The 17,413-nt window shown below is 43.4% G+C and overlaps 1 long non-coding RNA gene across 2 annotated transcripts; it reads right to left on the bottom strand.

Moving 5' to 3' along the window:
• Positions 1-101: 101 nt before the first annotated feature.
• On the bottom strand, positions 102-5,668 carry LOC138769815 (uncharacterized). 2 transcript variants are annotated; one of them, XR_011359314.1, is made up of 3 exons: positions 5,584-5,668; positions 2,627-3,004; positions 102-603 (listed from the first exon to the last, which is right to left on the bottom strand). It is a non-coding gene; the product is annotated as an uncharacterized lncRNA (long non-coding RNA). The 2 variants fall into 2 exon arrangements; XR_011359318.1 differs by lacking the exon at positions 5,584-5,668 and adding an exon at positions 5,417-5,522.
• Between the last annotated feature and the right edge of the window lie 11,745 nt (positions 5,669-17,413).

Here is a 17,413-nt window from a genome sequence, read left to right as displayed (position 1 = left end):
ACCTATGTGCTGGGTGGCAACTACCTATAGGTGGCACTTATCTACCTACTGGGGGCATTAGACTACATACTGAGGGACAAATATCTAAAAGGGACATCTACCTACCAAGAGGGATATCATTGACATTTGAGGCACTTAGGTAGAAGATGACATTGGAAGTTGTGAATGGGGCATCAACGGGGAGTCCATTGGGAATCGATGGCCTCAACAACACAAAGTAATTACAAACGCCATAATTATAATACAAATACGGCCCTATAATAAGATTACCTCCTTGCTGATGGTTTCCATGTTTATCTCACGACACAGTAATGAAAATGATCTGAGAATTGTCTGATAACAGCAAAAAGGTTATGGGAAAAAGAAATAAAAAAATAAAAAATATTCAACACAAAACTGTATACCAGGATAGCAGCACGGAGAAAACCCCACATTTCTTTTAGTAAGACCCACACTTTATATAGATGCAGCTCCCCAACCAAATACAGGAGACAATGAACAGAAAGGTGGGAAAGAGAATGAGGCAGAGGGGGGCCGGGAGGAACTTTACGATGGGACGGGACGATGGGGAAGGAGAATTTTCCGGAGAAGATGATGAGGGTCCTAAAAAGAGAGACAAATGACTATAGTATACACAATGTATTACATATACAGACTATACATATGGTCGCATATTTTGTGCCCCTTTAACTAATATGTGATACAACAAGGTGCCGTGGCCAACCCTCATGACTGGTGCCAAAATCTGGTTCACTAGTTTTTCCATTTCCAAGCTAACAGGGCTCAAGAAATGAGGGTGCCCCTTTAACTTAGAAGGTCAATGGCCACTGCTGGCACATAGGACATCCCACCACTTCTGCCCTTTACTAGCCGCACTTTATAAACACAACCCTGTGCATTCTGTCTACTCGTATCTAATGTTGAGTTACCAAACTCTTCACGTTCAACATTGTTCTTCCGAACACTCAGCATTTGACTCCAGGTGTCTGGAAAAGTTATATGCCGCCCTAGGGGGTCCTGGAAAACATAGGCCGTATCCATGTTTTCCTGACTTCTCCACATGACGGGAGTCACAATGCCTAGCATTTGGGTTCGGAGAACGTTGCTGAACCCGAACAGTTGGGTAACTCTGCTCAACACCACTCGTATCCCATGTGAACAACATTGTGCCCAGAGAGTTAATGGAGCAGCTCTCTCTGCCTCTCTCACAGCAGACAGTCCCAGCAGAGGCTTAAGTACAATGCTAGAGCTCTCTCCACCTAATCCACCTACATGTTTGTAAATGTTCAAACCTCAGGATTTCGTGCCAGCGGTTGTCAAAAACACAGCCGTGTCATTTGTCAATGATGGTCGCAAATAATGATCATGATTTTGATGGCCGTCAGGAAAATCCCAAAGTGTGAACATAGCCTATACTTGTCTAACGATTACCAAGGAACATAGGGAGGACATCAAGAAATTGTTGTAATTGCTTCAATCTTATCATGCTTAGGGGTACGCATAAGTCTGTTCTTTTGGAGAAGCTTCCTTCAGTGTTTAATGGCTGCCCCCTAATGTCAAGGTTTTTCATTTCAACGTCAGAATTTTTAAAAAATATTTTTTCCCTTCCTGCTCTATACTGTATAGGTCTTCTCTTTTATCGTATAATTTAGCCTAATAAACAAGCCATCATCGAGGCACCTCTCATCATGCCACCCGGAGTCAGATCAAAAAGGGAGGCTTGTGCCAGCCTAATACATTCAGTCAGCCGTGACTGGCATGGAGCCCAGTACAAAGCATTGTGTGTGATGGGTGCAAGTGAGAAGAGGATGGCATATAGGCATACACAAACACATACCTGGATAAACCCAAGCCCCTCTGGATTTGGGAAGGATGGTGCCAAAAAAAACAACCAGGATGTGAACACGTTTGATCAGTTAGGCGCATTCTTTTGAAGGGAGTGGCCCTTCTATGTTTTTACCAATGTGTAATAACAATACTAGCAGTCAGGAGGTGACTAGTCTAGATGTCCATGTACTTGTGAAGAACAATCACTCGCGTGAAGGTGGTGGCCATTGGAGGACCAGTTGGCCATTTAATCCGGTTAAGCCATGTGGGGACTGGTTCCTCAACCCTACAATGAATTATGTACCTGTCCCCCACTGTGTATCTCAAGTATTGCAACCAGGGGCATATCAAAGGGGGTGCCAGTCTAACTTTGGACTGGGTCCTGACGGCTCCTCAACCACACTGGAAGATGTTGTTACTATGAATAGAATTGGAGGCTTACAGGGATCTTGTATCATGTCCCGGGAGGTAGGACCAAGCAGATACTGGTCTTAGGTTGGTGTAAGACCAAGGGTGGTGGTGTTAGAGGGAGAAAAGATGAAAGCAAAAAATTAAGAATAGGGTTGAGCGGATCTGTCAAAATTTTATGGTTCTTCAATGTTATCCAAACCCAAATGCTCAGTGTTTGGTTCCCCCATGGCTGTAGAGATTGGGATTCCTGGGAAACATGGATACAGCCAGAGGCCAAAGGCTGTGTCCATTTTAAAAGATCCGCTCAATGCTCATGAAAAACCATAAGATCTCCTGGGAATCAGAAAAAGCCCATCTTAACCTTATCATAAAATAGGTTGAAACCGACCTTTTTTGGCACCTTCTACCATCACCAGGGTCCCGTTCCCGCTCCTGTAGGTTACCGGGAGAGGACTGTGGATTATCACTGCACAGAAATAAATGGCTCTGTCCTCAAAAGTCACATTAGTCATAGTCATTTGGCTACTGCCGGACAAATCAGTTGTGAGGGACACTCGCGGGTCACCCAGGTTTGTTATGTTGTTCTCCTTCATGCCTTGTAGGTTCGTAAACTCATAGATGATAAAATTCTTCCAAGACCACCAGAAGGTGGCCGCCAATGGAGAAGACACATGATGGTCAAAAGAGCAATGGAGGATGACAGGATCTCCTTCATAGACATGAATGGTTCCTGGCCACTGGGAGACATCCAAAGCCATCACCAAACCTAAGAAAATAAAATACACCAGCATGGTCCGTATCACTATTTACAGAGGATGTATAACCTCTACCAGCTGTACAAATATATACAGGAGATACCCAGGTTATACCAGCTGTATATATATACCTATATACAGGAGATACCCAGGTTATACCAGCTGTACATACACTCACCGGCCACTTTATTAGGTACACCATGCTAGTAACGGGTTGGACCCCCTTTTGCCTTCAGAACTGCCTCAATTCTTCGTGGCATAGATTCAACAAGGTGCTGGAAGCATTCCTCAGAGATTTTGGTCCATATCGACCTGATGGCATCACACAGTTGCCGCAGATTTTTCGGCTGCACATCCATGATGCGAATCTCCCGTTCCACCACATCCCAAAGATGCTCTATTGGATTGAGATCTGGTGACTGTGGAGGCCATTTAAATACAGTGAACTCATTGTCATGTTCAAGTAGAAATCAAGACTCATCAGACCAGGCAACGTTTTTCCAATCTTCTACTGTCCAATTTCGATGAGCTTGTGCAAATTGTAGCCTCAGTTTCCTGTTTTTAGCTGAGCGGAGTGGCACCCGGTGTGGTCTTCTGCTGCTGTAGCCCATCTGCCTCAAAGTTGGGCGTACTGTGCGATCAGAGATGCTCTTCTGCCTACCTTGGTTGTAACGGTTGGCTATTTGAGTCACTGTATCCTTTCTATCAGCTCGAACCAGTCTGCCCATTCTCCTCTGACCTCTGGCATCAACAAGGCATTTCCGCCCACAGAACTGCCGCTCACTGGATGTTGTTTCTTTTTCGGACCATTCTCTGTAAACCCTAGAGATGGTTGTGCGTGAAAATCCCAGTAGATCAGCAGTTTCTGAAATACTCAGACCAGCCCTTCTGGCACCAACATCCATGCCACGTTCAAAGGCACTCACATCACCTTTCTTCCCCATACTGATGCTCGGTTTGAACTGCAGGAGATTGTCTTGACCATGTCTACATGCCTAAATGCACTGAGTTGCCGCCATGTGATTGGCTGATTAGAAATTAAGTGGTAACGTGCAGTTGGACAGGTGTACCTAATAAAGTGGCCGGTGAGTGTATATAATTATATACAGGAGATACCCAGGTTATACCAGCTGTACATATATAAGTATATACAAGAGATACCCAGGTTATACCAGCTGTACATATATAATTACATACAGGAGATACCCAGGTTATACCAGCTGTAGATATATAATTATATACAGGAGATCCCCAGGTTATACCAGCTGTACATATATAATTATATACAGGAGATGCCCAGGTTATACCAGCTGTACATATATAATTATATACAGCAGATACCCAGGTTGTACCAGCTGTACATATACTGTATAATTATATACAGTATATATACCCAGGTTAAACCAGCTGTACATATATAATTAGATACAGTGAATACCCAGGTTATACCAGCTGTATATATATAATTAGATAAAGGAGATACCCAGGTCATACCAGCTGTACATATATAATTATATACAGGAGATCCCCAGGTTATACCAGCTGTACATATATATTACATACAGGAGATACCCAGGTTATACCAGCTGTACATATATAATTAGATACAGGGAATACCCAGGTTATACCAGCTGTATATATATAATTAGATAAAGGAGATACCCAGGTCATACCAGCTGTACATATATAATTATATACAGGAGATCCCCAGGTTATACCAGCTGTACATATATATTACATACAGGAGATACCCAGGTTATACCAGCTGCACATATATAATTATATACAGGAGATCCCCAGGTTATACCAGCTGTACATATATAAATATATACAGGAGACCCCCAGGTTATACCAGCTGTACATATTTATTATATACAGGAGATCCCCAGGTTATACCAGCTGTACATATATAATTATATACAGGAGATCCCCAGGTTATACCAGCTGTACATATATAATTATATACAGGAGATCCCCAGGTTATACCAGCTGTACATATATAATTATATACAGGAGATACCCAGGTTATACCAGCTGTATATATATAATTATATACAGTATATACCCAGGTTATACCAGATGTACATATATAATTATATACAGGAGATACCCAGGTTATACCAGCTGTATATATATAATTATATACAGGGAATACCCAGGTTATACCAGCTGTACATATATAATTATATACAGGCGATCCCCAGGTTATACCAGCTGTACATATATAATTATGTACAAGAGATACCCAGGTTATACCAGCTGTACATATATAATTATATACAGGAGATACCCAGGTTATACCAGCTGTACATATATAATTATATACAGGAGATACCCAGGTTATACCAGCTGTACATATATAATTATATACAGGAGACCCCCATGGTGCAAATCATTATATACAGGAAGATAAATGTGTTCACCTGAGAGGAGACACGATATAACCCAGGTAATCCTCATGACCTCTCTGCTTTGATATTAGAGTATGACAAGCTCTTTCTCGTGCCCCATTCCAGTTATAGAGGTTAGTCGCCCCCTCCCTGTCTGTAACCCGGATATATCGCCCCCCTGCCCACATGTACCATCACACCTCAAAGATTCTAGGTCAGCTTGTCTGCAGAATGCCTGAGGTTGTATCAAGCTTATGTTAGAGCTGACGGCAGCGTGTCCCTTCTGGTCTGGTAACAATAGGAAAGACTGGTGATGAAATGTCTGGGTGCCGTTCACTATTGCTAAATGATTCGTGATATTTCGGATATTTCATCACAGCGTGAACTTTAGTTTCATCACCGTCTAGATTACCAATGTTTGCGTCTATTTTTCTAGTCTGCCTTTCACCCTGGATTACACACTTATTTCTGTCCCGGCCTCTTATTCTGCCTGCCGCCTGCTCTCTCCTCTGGAACATGGGAAAAGAAATGGTAACCATGGGCAACCATATGGGGCCTCATAGAAGTCCTCAATACATGGAAGCTGATAGAACCCCTCAATACTATGTATATTATTGGAGTGTTACCTTGTGGAGCCCTAGGCCCTCCTTGGGCCCCCCTCGGGTTTTAGGTCCAGTAACAACTGCTACCACTGCTTCTTCTGTAACACAAGGTTCATAGTATTTCAATAACTTACTTATACGTAAGGCTCAACACTACTTAAAGGGGTAGTTCACCATAGGCAGGAAGTGCAGCTCTAGGCAGTTCCTGACATGGACAGAGGTGGCAGCAGAGAGCACTGTTTCAAACTGGAGAGAATATACTACTTCCTGCAGGACATACAGCAGATGATAAATACTGTAAGACTGTAGATTTTTTTTAATAGACGTAAATTACATGTCTCTGGCACTAGTTCATTTGAAAGGTTTTTTTTTTTTTAAGACAGGCCTGAGGCTCTCAGATGCTGTGTTTTGTAGTTAATATAAGATAGATATATATTTTCTTTATCTGCACAGCTTTTTACTTACTAGAACATGAGTTTGTGCTTCACAGCTGCTCTTCCTTCTGAAACTGGTTCCAGAATATTTTTTATATACCTTCCTTCTGTGCATACTTTAGTGTTTGCTGCCACATGACAGACAACTTGGCACACCAATACTTAAAGTGTCCCTGTCGTTATAACTTTCAAAATCTAAATCATCAGTAGATGTGATTTAAAACATGTTTGCAATTTACATTCATTATTTATTTTTTTTAGTTAGCATGGAAAACACAGCACTTCCAGTTTTTTGACTTTTTTTCTCAAGAAACAGGAAACAGTCAGAAAACAGGAAGTCCAGTTTATCCCAGGTCATCTGAGCGCTCACAGAGAGAAGGCAGTCATGTGACTGATAGACACTCTGACTCTCTGTACTGTGTTTAGTCTGTTTTTTTCAACCAGCAAAAGTCAGAAAATCTGCCTACAGGAGACAGGACCTGGATTTCTGGTAAGTATAGCTGTTATATAGCTGCCTTCAAAAGACTGGACCTGGATTTCTGGTAAGTATAGCTGTTATATAGCTGCCTTCAAAAGACTAGACCTGGATTTCTGGTAAGTTCAGCTTTCTTTTTAGCATGATAACAACAAAAAGAAATAATGAATGTATATGGAAAACTTGCTTCCTTTCACGTCTACTGTTGATTTTGATTTTGAAAGTTGTAATGAGAGTGACACTTTAAAGGCAATATTATCAAAGAATGACCTATTGTTGAATCAAGTTTTTATGTGAAATCTCCTGAAGATTAGCTATTAAAGGCCTATAATAGGAGCAATCATACTTGCCTGAAACACTTTAAACTTCAGCCTGTGTTCAGATGAAAAATGAACTTTTACTTTTCTATTCTTATCAGTGTTTTGCGTTACATTTAGCGCCAACAAAAATATTATTGTTCTGTGGCAAGAAAATATTTTATTATACTTTATTCTGTATTTTGTATTTACTTAACAATAATGATCTCTTTTTTATGCAGTACCATATTCCATAAGTTAATGTATCAGTATGTTTCTAGTGGTGGTGCGGGGGGGGGACAACAAACCCAATTTCAATCAGGAGAGGAGAGTCACACGAAAACTAAAATCGGCAGGTGGGAAGGGGGGAGGGGGGTGAGAGAAAATAATAAACAGGTGAACTCACCTGTCTTGATGCCTCCATTGCACTGTTCCTTGGACCTGTTCACAGCAAAAGGCTGTCATCTTCAACCGGTTACCCGGCTCTTCCAGCAGCAGCGTCATGGCCCGGCTAGGTGATTGCCCGCACGAGTCACTGATTGGCTGGGGGGGGGGGGCAGCCGCTCAGCCGGGGATGTGACCATGCAGCCAGCAGAGCCGCAGGACCCCACTGCTGTGATTGGGACCCTGAAACGACACTATGAGACACTATGGTAAAAAGGTGTGGTTTTATTATTATTATTATTTTTTTTATAGAATTTTAATTTTCCTGTAAAAATTTACATTTTCTTGGGGACACATTTTTCTTATTATTCAAATCTTTCAAATGAAATTATAAAAAAAAACCCACACACAAAATAATTTCTTGAAATGTTATTTAATGTTTGTGTGGAGCTGAGAGCACCCAGTTATTAGTCGCTGCCTACCGAGCTCTATTCCCTCCTTTATCTATGATGTTACAGGCTGTACTGCAGCTGCTGCTCCCCCTGCTGCCAATACCATCACATAGCTCCATTACCAGCTATATCCTGTAGTCCCAGTGCAGTTTCTACACTGTACTGCTGCTGCCTCTATGGACAGCCCAGCACATCTCCTGCCTTGTCCATCATCTCCCATAATACACTGCTTCTACTGGGAACTCTACCCTAGATGCACAGAGTGAATCTATCAAAACTTTTTTTTTTGCTTACACAGTAACACCTCTGTTCTCGAAGACAATGGGTTCTGGAAGGTTGTTCCAGAACCGAGCAGTTCAATAACCGAGCTGTGTGTTCCCGTAGGAAACAATGTAAATGTGTTTAATTGTTTTTTACACTCCGTGGGTCAAGTGCAGAGCGCCCGGCCCACAGAGTTCAAGGAGTAGTGATGAGTAAACGTGGCGATGTTCGGTTCGGATGCCGAACAAAAACATAAAAAAAATTATCGTGATTGGTTCAGGTTCGCTGAACATTCACGAGCAAATAACGAACGTACAGCAGAAGCGTAGACACATGCATACAGATTATCAGGTGCAAAGTGTAAATTACGCAGTTGCGTACGGATTGCGTAGGTTTCGGTCTAGAGTTACGCACGTGCGTACAAATGATCAGGTGCAAATTGTAAATTACGCAGTTGCCCACATCGCGAGATAAACGTTCGCAAACTTGGATATGTTCGAAAATGAGGGTATACCATTCCGATCATCAAACAAATTGTTTGTGATTGGCTAAAACAAACAATTAGCGCCATGTTCGTACAAACATTGATGAGCATGTTCGCTCATCACTAGAGATGAGCAAACCTGGAGCATGCTTGAGTCGATCCGAACCCGAACTTTCGGCATTTGATTAGCGGTGGCTGCTGAAGTTGGATAAAGCCCTAAGGCTATGTGGAAAGCATGGATATAGTCATTGGCTGTATCCATGTTTTCCAGACAACCTTAGAGCTTTATCCAAGTTCAGCAGCCCCAGCTAATCAAATACCGAACGTTCGGGTTCGGATCGACTCGAACCCGAACCCGGTTCGCTCATCTCTACTCATCACTAGTAAAGAGTTACGTGATGATGCAATAGCATCACCACTTACCTCCTCTGGACTAGCAGTAAGTAGCGATGCATGGGCACCCCTACTTACTGTAAAGGAGCGGCGATTCCCACCATTATGATGGGAATCCTTGCTCTAAACTGATGGGTGCAGTTAGAAAGGGGCTCCCCAGAGCTCCTCCACGGTGACGTCCTCCCTCGTCATGGTGACATCACTGTGCAGTAGTTCCGAATCACCAGAAATGCCCAACGGGAAGCCCCTCTCTGGCTGCCGCCCACCGGTTTAGAGCGGAAATTACGTTCCTGTAACCTTGATGCCCGAATAGTTCAGCTGACAGTTATCGGCCCTGATATTGTTCAGATACAGAGCAATATTCCAGTACCAAGCAGAACTTCAGGGGGAAATGTGGTATTACTGTATAGACCATCATCGGCTGGGAATATTGTAGGGGTTCTTGTATATGAGTTTTGCTAAACAGAAGTTGTATAACAACTCTATATCCTGATCCCACAGAGACAGCAGCAGAATACAGATGGAGATGGGGAGGTCACATCTGGTCACATGACCCAGCTTCAGTAATAAATGTACTAATGCAGCAGAGCTGGAATGAAACAGATGGCGCTATGGGAACTGTGATGGTGATGGTGCACGATATGGGCTAAAAACATCAACCCGGTGCGATCATTTTAGGCAGTGTGGATGCCACATGGTCCCTTTAACATTAATTTATTTATCAGCAGTGATTCATATCCTGCTGATATATATATATATATATATATATATATATATATTTTTTTTTTTTTTTTTTTAAGGAAAAAAAAACACCTGTCATATATAGAAAGAAGGGTCAAAATAATCATCAGATGCTGCCAAGTAATATAAAAAAAAACTCATCCCGCACTGATAACCATTGTAGATTGTTTCGTCATACAGTATGTTAATAAGGGACAAGAGAAAATGATCGAAGAATCTTGGATATTGAATTCATGTGTAAATATTCATTATGTTCATTATATTCCATTATAATCTAGATTCCTATGAACATGTGCTATATATGTATATACATAATGTGTTACCTGGAGCTTCCGGGTGAGCCCCAGCACAGCATTGGCTCTATTCTGCTTTAAATTGTATGAAAAGGTATCTATTAGAGAAGCTATGATTCATAATCATAGTGCGTAAGCGTGTAACCGCTTGTATGCCGAAACATTTCACAGAAACTAAATAAAGACAACGGCTTTTATCTCAAGGAAAAAACATTTTTTCTTTATGCAGAATATAATACTATATCAAATGTACAAATATATATATAGAACAATACTGCCTCCTATGTACAGTAATATAACTGCTATATTACTTTTCAGATATACAAGAATATAAATACTATAATACTGCCCCTATATACAAGAATATAACTACTATAATACTGCTCCTATATACAAGAATATAACTGCTATATTACTTCTCATATATACAAGAATATAACTACTATAATACTGCTCCTATATACAGGAATATAACTACTATAATACTGCCTCCTATATACAGGGATATAACTACTATAATACTGCTCCCTTTATAAAAGAATATAACTACTATAATACTGCCCCTATATACAAGAATATAACTACTATAATACTGCTCCCTATATACAGGAATATAACTGCTATATTACTTCTCATATATACAAGAATATAACTACTATAATACTGCTCCTATATACAAGAATATAACTACTATAATACTGCTCCTATATACAAGAATATAACTACTATACTACTGCCCCCTATATACAGGAATATAACTACTATAATACTGTTCCTATATACAAGAATATAACTACTATAATACTGCTCCTATATACAGGAGTATAACTACTATAATACTGCTCCTATATACAAGAATATAACTACTATAATACTGCTTCTATATACAGGGATATAACTACTATAATACTGCTACTATATACAAGAATATAACTACTATAATACTGCTCCTATATACAGGAATATAACTACTATAATACTGCTCCCTATATACAGGAATATAACTATTATAATACTGCTCCAATATACAGGAATATAACTACTATAATACTGCTCCTATATACAAGAATATAACTACTATAATACTGCCCCTATATACAGGGATATAACTACTATAATACTGCTCCTATATACAAGAACATAACTACTATAATACTGCTCATATATACAAGAATATAACTACTATAATACTGCCCCCTATATACAAGAATATAGCTATTATAATACTGCCCCCTATATACAAGAATATACCTACTATAATACTGCCTGCTATATACAAGAATATACCTACTATAATACTGCCCCCTATATACAAGAATATAACTACTATAATACTGCTCCTATATACAAGAATATAACTACTATAAAATTGCCCCCTATATACAAGAATACAATCAGTAGCATATTATAATAGGTTCGTTTTAGGTAGTACCCCCGGCCCTGAGCTCCTGGGGGGCCCATGGCTGACAAAACAGACTTATACTATCAGTGGTTCACTATGGAGCTACAGGTATGTGGAAAGGGACAGGGAGAACAATCAGTGAAGAGAGTTGTACAAGGTGACCATCCTAAGGTGTGGGCAGGAGGATACAGGGTGACTAGTCTGGGGTGGGACAGGAAGGTACAGGGGACAGGTACCAGTCTATTGTGGGGACAGGGGAACACAGTGTGACCAGTCGAGGGTGGGGCAGAAGGATACAGGGTGAACAGTCAAGGGTGGGGGCAAGGGAATAGAGGCTTACCAGTCAAGGGGATAGCCATTCTGGAGGTGGGGGCAGTGGGATAAAGGGTGACTAGTCTGGGGGTGGGGGATACAGGGTGACCAGTCTGGGGTTAGGATAGAGATACGAGAAAGCAGGGTCATAGGAGCAGTGTTCGTGCGTGTGTATGTTTGTGTGCGTGTATGAGGAAGGTGGGGTATTTTAGTGTATTTAGGGGTCTGCTCAAAGTCTGGAATAATGTTGTGAACTGAATGGGGGGTAGTACAATATTTTATACTTTAACTTCTTGATGACACCCACCTGTAGCCTTGCACCATAAAATAACATTATACTAAGTCTTAAGATGGAAAGAAATTAGGAAGCCCCGCTTCCTAATTCACAGGTACAGACAGCAGGGAGTGGAGACCATGGTGCCTCCTAATTCACAGATACAGACAGCAGGGAGCGGAGACAATGGCGCCTCCTAATTCACAGGTACAAACAGCAGGGAGTGGAGACCATGGTGCCTCCTAATTCACAGGTACAGACAGCAGGGAGCGGAGACAATGGTGCCTCCTAATTCACAGGTACAAACAGCAGGGAGTGGAGACCATGGTGCCTCCTAATTCACAGGTACAGACAGCAGGGAGCGGAGACAATGGCGCCTCCTAATTCACAGGTACAAACAGCAGGGAGCGGAGACCATGGTGCCTCCTAATTCACAGGTACAGACAGCAGGGAGCGGAGACAATGGCGCCTCCTAATTCACAGGTACAAACAGCAGGGAGTGGAGACCATGGTGCCTCCTAATTCACAGGTACAAACAGCAGGGAGCGGAGACAATGGCTCCTCCACAGGTACAGGCAGCAGGGAGCGGAGGCAATGTCCCCTCCACAGGTATAGACAGCAGGGAGTGGAGGAAAAGTCCCATCCACAGGTACAGACAGCAGGGAGCGGAGACAATGGCGCCTCCTAATTCACAGGTACAAACAGCAGGGAGTGGAGACAATGGCTCCTCCACAGGTACAGGCAGCAGGGAGCGGAGGCAATGTCCCCTCCACAGGTATAGACAGCAGGGAGTGGAGGAAAAGTCCCATCCACAGGTACAGACAGCAGGGAGCGGAGACAATGTCCCCTCCACCGGTACAGACAGCAGGGAGCGGAGACAATGGCGCCTCCTCAGGTACAGACAGCAGGGGGCGGTGACAATGGCGCCTCCTCAGGTACAGACAGCAGGGGGCGGTGACAATGGCCCCTCCACAGGTACAGACAGCAGGGAGCGGAGAAAATGGCGCCTCCTCAGGTACAGAAAGCAGGGAGCAGAGACAATGGCGCCTCCTCGGGTACAGACAGCAGGGGGCAGAGACAATGGCGCCTTCTCGGGTACAGACAGCAGGGGGCGGAGACAATGGCGCCTCCTCGGGTACAAACAGCAGGGAACGGACACAATGACCCCTCCACAGGTACAGATAGCAAAACAAAAATCACAAACAAAACACTGAAAAAGGAAGTAAGGGGAAATCCCCACTATTATAGCACTCAACTGATATGTAATAGCTGAACCAATAACCCCAAAAATAGATAAAGCCAGTGTATATAATACAACAGGGGTAATAAACAGCGTTATACCACAGCAAAACAATATAAACCACCTACAAAAAAATGCTGGGCCCAAAAGACATAAATAAAATGAATCTTTATTAATCATGATTAAAAATAATATCATATTGTAAAAACAATGAATGAATCAGAACAGCTGCTTGTGTGGTGACCATTCGAGCGGTGGTTGTCACTTAGCTGCCGGTGAGCAGTGACAGACCGCCGGTCACAGGTTAGCTGGAGCAGCGTGACTCCACTGGTGTAATGGTTGGCTGAGGTATGGCCCTGCCCGTTGGTGTTTTGTCGTGACGCCAGTGCCGGTTGGGCACACAGGTATGGTGGCACACCTGCTTTTATTTTTAGTGGGCTGGCTATACCTTTTCTTCCTGTGGACAGTAACCTGCTGGGCTGTTTGGGGGTCCCTTGGGCAATTATCACGGTGGTCCGGAGTGGAGTAGTGACCCACTCGGACTATTGGCACTGCCACCCACAGAAAGGGGGCCTAAGGAAGCTGTGGTTACTGTGTCAATGCTTGATGAAGAGCCACAGAGTCCGGTTAGAATAAATATAATCTTGTTTACTGTGAAGATACTTATACATGGAAATACAGTTTACTTTCGTCTTCATAACTTACCTTATACTTGGTAAACCAGATCTGTACTGAGAGTTGAAAGAGTGATACAGCCGTGCTGGCCGTGTAGCGTGCTGAGAGGTAGAAAAGGGTCAGAAGAGTAGAGTGGAGGATGTTAAGAGAGTCCTAACCCAAGTATTACTGTGCTCTGCTGGAACTTTAGAGGTATAATAAGTAGAATACTTGAAAGTAGAGAGAATACTTGTGCCCGTGTTTTGACTCTTTGGTCTTTGCACCACCTATTGCCCACCAGTGTCGGGTGACCCATCCTAGAGGGTGACACAAGCCCCAGACCTTGTTACCTGGAATGAGCAGAGTGGTCAGAGTTCTCTGATTACACCCGTGCTGCGAGATTGAGTGCATAGGCGTCTAGCAACTTTGCTCTATCCGGATTAGTTCCTTTACTTCTTGTGGATACTGTCCTGCACTGTGTTCCTCTTATCCACGGCGTGAGTTAGGATGATCCCTGACTTGTCCTCTCTAGTAGTGACTTAAGGCTGGGTTTACACTACGTATATTTCAGTCAGTATTGTGGTCCTTATATTGCAACCAAAACCAGGAGTGGATTGAAAACACAGAAAGGATCTGTTCACACAATGTTGAAACTGAGTGGATGGCCGCCATATAACAGTAAATAACAGCCATTATTTCAATATAACAGCCGTTGTTTTAAAATAACAGCAAATATTTGCCATTAAATGGCGGCCATCCACTCAATTTCAACATTGTGTGATCAGATCCTTTCTGTGTTTTTAATCCACTCCTGGTTTTGGTTGCAATATGAGGACTACAATACTGACTGAAATATACGTAGTGTGAACCCAGCCTAAGGGCGGGTTCACACTACGGAATTCTCGCGGACAATGTCCGCGTCTTCCGTCAGCTGTCCGCCCGCACATCTGGGCGCTTTTCCGACGGCTCCATAGACATCATTCTATGGGCCGGCGTATTCCGCTAAAAGAAGTGACATGACACTTCTTTCAGCGTATAGCGGAATGGTGTCTATGGGGCCGGCGGAAAGGCGCCCAGATGTGCGGGCGGACAGCTGACGGAATTCCGCGGACATTGTCCGTGAGAATTCCGTAGTGTGAACCCGCCCTAACACTGCATAGTGTTTAGTAAGGTTGCTTCAGAGAAAACTGTGTTTAGAGACATGTGCTGTAGCGTCCTAGCTTGCATCCTTCCGCTACAAAATCCAAGACAAAAGACCTCACCCATGTGACTTCTTTCCTACAGCATGTATAAACTGTGCTGTGAGTGGGTGAGGAGTGAATGCGTAAGAAGTAAAGAGAAAGATGATAGGTGAGAAGAAGAAAGAACTCTCATTAGTGTACAGACTAGGGATGGTCCGAACCTGCCGAGGTTCGGGTTCGTATGAACCCGAACGCTCGGCAGCAGATTCACGCTGTCTGCCCGCTCAGTGGAGCGGGCGGATACAGCGGGAGGAACACCTGGAAAACTGGGATACAGCCTATGGCTATGGCTGTATCCCAGTTTTCCAGGCGGTCCTCCCGCTGGATCTGACAGCGGGAATCGTTACCGAGGGTTCGGGTTCGTACGAACCCGAACCGAACTTGGTTCGGACCATCCCTAGTACAGATCCATGTGGCACATAAGCAAACAATAACCCTTTAGTTCCTACAGCTGTGCAATATCTGGACATAAACACTTTTAACAAGGACATCTAGTGGTAAATCTTTGGTACTGCTACATTACCACTCATGCTTATAAGTGCAGACTTTTGCGAAGGGTGTAACCAATAGCAACACCCGTGGTGGGAAACCACACTTGCTGACACATGGGCAAAAGAAAAAACATATAATGTGTTTATGGCACAAAAATGACATAAAGCCAATGTATAGATGGTAATAATAAAGTGCCTAACACCAGTAATCCAAATATTCTACATACCCAGTGGGGCTATATGCAATATGTAAACAAGACGTGTCAGAATCCAAAAAAATAACAGTATTCCCTACTGGTAAAGCATTACCTAAAGTGCTGGTTAACACCGTGCCCAAGCTATACGCCGCGACGCGCGTTTCAGCAATGATCGGATACTGCTAGGCCTGATCTTTTAAATCCTCTAACAAGGGCTCTGAACCAATGAGGAGCTCAATCCCATAATAAATACATTAAATTACCTGAATGTATAGTCGTCGCATGTCTCCGAGGCAGTCCGTCCAAACACTTCCATGTCCGAGCACACGTGATCCGCAACGTCATAAACTTGCGGTCACGTGACCCTGCTTCTATCCGCAAGCGATGTTGGAAAGGGACCCAGCACATGCACATGATTCCTCCATTGTTTTTACAATATGGTATTATTTTTAATCATGATTAATAAAGATTCATTTTATTATACGTCTTTTGGGCACAGCAATTTTTTGTAGGTGGTCCCCACCATTATAGGCAGCTTGGGGCTCAATGCACAAACAATTCTGACAGAACAAGGAAAAGAAACAATTACTACTTTAGCTGAATTAGGCTCCGAAACAATAACGGCCTCACATACATAAAAGGTAGGAGAATTTAAAGGCGGCAATAAGCCAGCGTTGGCGTCACAAATCCTGTCAGGCAGCAGTCTAGACAATTTTCAAATGCAAGACCAAAGGGACGTGAAGCTCCGCGCAGCAGGTCTTCAGCCATCCCCGGCTCCGCTCTTCAGTGCACTGATTGGCTGAAGAGAGCCGTTTGACGCTGAGCCGTTCGACCGGAGCGGCAGGTGGTGATCAGAGCGGCGGCGGCGATGAGAGCGGCGGGGGTGGCGATCGAGCCGGCGCAGGGGGCTGCGGATGAGCGGGGGGCCGGGCTGCGAATGGGCGGGGGGCCGGGCTGCGAACGGGCGGCGGGCGGGGCTGCGGGCGGCCAGACTATTACGCGACGACTGTTTACACGGAACGATTGGCGAATTTTTTGCGAACGACGATTGGATGACATGTTCAAAGATCAAAACGCACGATTGCTCGTTCGTCGTTTGATCGTTCGCTGCGTTTACACGTACGATTACGATCGTTATCGAGCAAATTCGCCCGATAATCGTTACGTGTAAACGCACCATAACTTTCTGAAATCAGTTGATTTAAAAGATAAAGATTTTCACCTGAGTACCCCGTTGGTGGCATCTCTGCCTGTCAACCATCTCCGCAAAGCGTGCTGACAGAGAGCCGTGACTAGACACTAAAGATGATCGAACATCGAGATGACCAGTTGCTGCCCCTCTCCCGGCCGCGCGCACTAGAATAAAACTCTATCTTTCCCAGTTTAAGGCTATATTCACACACC

The sequence above is a fragment of the Dendropsophus ebraccatus genome, chromosome 1 (genome assembly GCF_027789765.1).
Source record: "Dendropsophus ebraccatus isolate aDenEbr1 chromosome 1, aDenEbr1.pat, whole genome shotgun sequence".
In the NCBI taxonomy this organism is placed as follows: domain Eukaryota; kingdom Metazoa; phylum Chordata; class Amphibia; order Anura; family Hylidae; genus Dendropsophus; species Dendropsophus ebraccatus.
This window is presented reverse-complemented; position numbering and strand designations above follow the sequence as displayed.